Raw genomic sequence first — 5,084 nt, 5'->3', positions numbered from 1 at the left:
TCGTTAGTTTCGAAAAAGTGAAGCAAGTAGTTTCACAAACAGTTTTGTATCGTTAGTTTTGACGAAGTTAAGCATGTTGTTTCACAAACGGTGTTGTATGGTTTGTTTTCAAGAAGTTAACCATGTTGTTTCACACACAGTGTTGTATCGTTAGTTTTGAAGAAGTTAAGCATGTTGTTTCACACACAGTGTTGTATCGCTAGTTTTGAAGAGGTTAAGCACTTAGTTTATCATAATGTGTTGTATCTTTAGTTTTGAAGAAGTTAAGCATGTTGTTTCACACACAGTTTTGTATCGTTTGTTTTGAAGAAGTTAAGGATGCAGTTTCACACACAGTGTTCTATCGTTAGTTTTGAAGAAGTTAAGCATGTTGTTTCACAAACGGTGTTGTATTGTTTGTTTTGAAGAAGTTAAGCATGTTGTTTCACACACAGTGTTGTATCGTTAGTTTTGAAGAAGTTAAGCACTTAGTTTAACATAATGTGTTGTATCGTTAGTTTTGAAGAAGTTAAGCACGTAGATTCACACACAGTGTTGTATCATTTGTTTTGAAGAAGTTAAGCATGTTGTTTCACACACAGTGTTGTATCGTTAGTTTTGAAGAAGTTAAGCATGTTGTTTCACACACAGTGTTGTATCGTTTGTTTGAAGAAGTTAAGCACGTTGTTTCACAAACAGTTGTATTGTTAGTTTTGAAGAAGTTAAGCACCTAGTTTAACATAAAGTGTTGTATCGTTAGTTTTGAGGAAGTTAAGCATGTAGTTTCACACACAGGTTTGTATCGTTAGTTTTGAAGAAGTTAAGCATGTTGTTTCACACACAGTGTTGTATCATTTGTTTTGAAGACGTTAAGCATGTTGTTTCATACACAGTGTTGTATCGTTACTTTTGAAGAAGTTAAGCACTTTGATTAACATAATGTGTTGTATTGTTAGTTTTGAAGAAGTTAAGCACCTAGTTTCATACACAGTGTTGTATCGTTAGTTTTGAAGAAGTTAAGCATGTTGTTTCACACACAGTTTTGTGTCGTTTGTTTTGAAGAAATTAGGCATGTTGTTTCGAACACATTGATATATCGTTTGTTTTGAAGAAGTTAAGGATGCAGTTTCACACAGTGTTGTATCATTAGTTTTGAAGAAGTTAAGCATGTAGTTTCACACATAGAGTTGTATCCTTAGTTTTGAAGAAGTTAAGCATGTTGTTTCACACACAATGTTGTATCGTTAGTTTTGAAGAAGTTTAGCAGTTAGTTTAACATAATGTGTTGTATCCCTAGTTTTGAAGGAGTTAAGCACGTAGTTTCACACACATTGTTATATCGTTTGTTTTGAAGAAGTTAAGGATGCAGCTTCACACAGAGTGGTGTATCCATAGTTTTGAAGAAGTACTTAGTTTATCATAATGTGTTGTGTCATTAGTTTTGAAGAAGTTAAGCACGTAGTTTCACACACAGTGTTGTATCGTTAGTTTTGAAGAAGTTAAGCATGTAGTTTCACACACAGTGTTGTATCGTTAGTTTTGAAGAAGTTAAGCATGTTGTTTCACACACAGTGTTGTATCGTTCGTTTTGAAGAAGTTAAGCACGTTGTTTCACAAACTGTTGTATCGTTAGTTTTGAAGAAGTTAAGCACTTAGTTTAACATAATGTGTTGTATCGTTAGTTTTGAGGAAGTTAAGCACGTAGTTTCAAACACAGTTTTGTATGTTTAGTTTTGAAGAAGTTAAGCATGTTATTTCACACACAGTGTTGTATCATTTGTTTTGAAGACGGTAAGCATGTTGTTTCACACACAGTGTTGTATCGTTAGTTTTGAAGAAGTTAAGTACTTAGTTTATCATAATGTGTTGTGTCGTTAGTTTTGAATAAGTTAAACACGTAGTTTCACACACAGTGTTGTATCGTTAGTTTTGAAGAAGTAAAGCATGTTGTTTCACACACAGTGTTGTATCGTTTGTTTTGAAGAATTTAAGCATGTTGTTTCACACACAGTGTTGTATCGTTTGTTTTGAAGAAGATAAGCACTCAGTTTACCAAAATGTGTTGTATCGTTAGTTTTGAAGAAGTTAAGCATGTATTTTCACACACAGTGTTGTATCGTTAGTTTTGAAGAAGTTAAGCATGTTGTTTCACCAACAGTGTTGTATCGTTAGTTTTGAGGAAGGTAAGCACTTAGTTTAACATAATGTGTTGTATCGTTAGTTTTGAAGAAGTTAAGCACGTAGTTTCACACACAGTGTTGTACGTTAGTTTTGAAGAAGTTAAGAATGTTGTTTCACAAACGGTGTTGTATCGTTTGTTTTAGAAGTTAAGCATGTTGTTTAACACACAGTGTTGTATATTAGTTTTGAAGAAGCATGTAGTTTCACACATAGTGTTGTATCGTTAGTTTTGAAGAAGTTAAGCATGTTGTTTCACACACTGAGTTGTATCGTTAGTTTTGTAGAAGTTTAGCAGTTAGTTTAACATTATGTGTTGTATCGTCAGTTTTGAAGAAGTTAAGCATGTAGTGTCACACACAGTGTTGTATCGTTAGTGTTGAAGATGTTAAGCACTTAGTTTAACAAAATGTGTTGTATCGTTAGTTTTGAAGAAGTAAAGCATGTTGTTTCACACACAGTGTTGTATCGTTTGTTTTGAAGAAGTTAAGCACGTTGTTTCACAAAGAGTTGTATTGTTAGTTTTGAAGAAGTTAAGCACCTAGTTTAACATAATGTGTTGTATCGTTAGTTTTGAGGAAGTAAAGCATGTAGTTTCACACACAGGTTTGTATCGTTAGTTTTGAAGAAGTTAAGCATGTTGTTTCTCACACAGTGTTGTATCATTTGTTTTGAAGACGTTAAGCATGTTGTTTCATACACAGTGTTGTATCGTTACTTTTGAAGAAGTTAAGCACTTTGTTTAACATAATGGGTTGCATCGTTAGTTTTGAAAAAGTTAAGCACCTAGTTTCACACACAGTGTTGTATCGTTAGTTTTGAAGAAGTTAAGCATGTTGTTTCACACACAGTTTTGTATCGTTCGTTTTGAAGAAATTAAGCATGTTGTTTCGAACGCAGTGTTATATCGTTTGTTTTGAAGAAGTTAAGGATGCAGTTGCACACAGTGTTGTATCATTAGTTTTGAAGAAGTTAAGCATGTAGTTTCACACATAGAGTTGTATCCTTAGTTTTGAAGAAGTTAAGCATGTTGTTTCACACACAATGTTGTATCGTAGTTTTGAAGAAGTTTAGCAGTTAGTTTAACATAATGTGTTGTATCCCTAGTTTTGAAGGAGTTAAGCACGTAGTTTCACACACATTGTTATATCGTTTGTTTTGAAGAAGTTAAGGATGCAGCTTCACACAGAGTGGTGTATCCATAGTTTTGAAGAAGTACTTAGTTTATCATAATGTGTTGTGTCATTAGTTTTGAAGAAGTTAAGCACGTAGTTTCACACACAGTGTTGTATCGTTAGTTTTGAAGAAGTTAAGCATGTAGTTTCACACACAGTGTTGTATCGTTAGTTTTGAAGAAGTTAAGCATGTTGTTTCACACACAGTGTTGTATCGTTTGTTTTGAAGAAGTTAAGCACGTTGTTTCACAAACTGTTGTATCGTTAATTTTGAAGAAGTTAAGCACTTAGTTTAACATAATGTGTTGTATCGTTAGTTTTGAGGAAGTTAAGCACGTAGTTTCAAACACAGTTTTGTATCGTTAGTTTTGAAGAAGTAAAGCATGTTGTTTCACACACAGTGTTGTATCGTTTGTTTTGAAGAATTTAAGCATGTTGTTTCACACACAGTGTTGTATCGTTTGTTTTGAAGAAGATAAGCACTCAGTTTACCAAAATGTGTTGTATCGTTAGTTTTGAAGAAGTTAAGCATGTATTTTCACACACAGTGTTGTATCGTTAGTTTTGAAGAAGTTAAGCATGTTGTTTCACCAACAGTGTTGTATCGTTAGTTTTGAGGAAGGTAAGCACTTAGTTTAACATAATGTGTTGTATCGTTAGTTTTGAAGAAGTTAAGCACGTAGTTTCACACACAGTGTTGTACGTTAGTTTTGAAGAAGTTAAGCATGTTGTTTCACAAACGGTGTTGTATCGTTTGTTTTAGAAGTTAAGCATGTTGTTTAACACACAGTGTTGTATATTAGTTTTGAAGAAGCATGTAGTTTCACACATAGTGTTGTATCGTTAGTTTTGAAGAAGTTAAGCATGTTGTTTCACACACTGAGTTGTATCGTTAGTTTTGTAGAAGTTTAGCAGTTAGTTTAACATTATGTGTTGTATCGTCAGTTTTGAAGAAGTTAAGCATGTAGTGTCACACACAGTGTTGTATCGTTAGTGTTGAAGATGTTAAGCACTTAGTTTAACAAAATGTGTTGTATCGTTAGTTTTGAAGAAGTAAAGCATGTTGTTTCACACACAGTGTTGTATCGTTTGTTTTGAAGAAGTTAAGCACGTTGTTTCACAAAGAGTTGTATTGTTAGTTTTGAAGAAGTTAAGCACCTAGTTTAACATAATGTGTTGTATCGTTAGTTTTGAGGAAGTAAAGCATGTAGTTTCACACACAGGTTTGTATCGTTAGTTTTGAAGAAGTTAAGCATGTTGTTTCTCACACAGTGTTGTATCATTTGTTTTGAAGACGTTAAGCATGTTGTTTCATACACAGTGTTGTATCGTTACTTTTGAAGAAGTTAAGCACTTTGTTTAACATAATGGGTTGTATCGTTAGTTTTGAAAAAGTTAAGCACCTAGTTTCACACACAGTGTTGTATCGTTAGTTTTGAAGAAGTTAAGCATGTTGTTTCACACACAGTTTTGTATCGTTCGTTTTGAAGAAATTAAGCATGTTGTTTCGAACGCAGTGTTATATCGTTTGTTTTGAAGAAGTTAAGGATGCAGTTGCACACAGTGTTGTATCATTAGTTTTGAAGAAGTTAAGCATGTAGTTTCACACATAGAGTTGTATCCTTAGTTTTGAAGAAGTTAAGCATGTTGTTTCACACACAATGTTGTATCATAGTTTTGAAGAAGTTTAGCAGTTAGTTTAACATAATGTGTTGTATCCCTAGTTTTGAAGGAGTTAAGCACGTAGTTTCA

This window comes from Mesocricetus auratus, unplaced genomic scaffold (genome assembly GCF_017639785.1).
Source record: "Mesocricetus auratus isolate SY011 unplaced genomic scaffold, BCM_Maur_2.0 Super-Scaffold_100799, whole genome shotgun sequence".
NCBI lineage: Eukaryota > Metazoa > Chordata > Mammalia > Rodentia > Cricetidae > Mesocricetus > Mesocricetus auratus.
The sequence above is the reverse complement of the archived record's forward strand: the minus strand, read 5'-3'. Positions refer to the sequence as shown.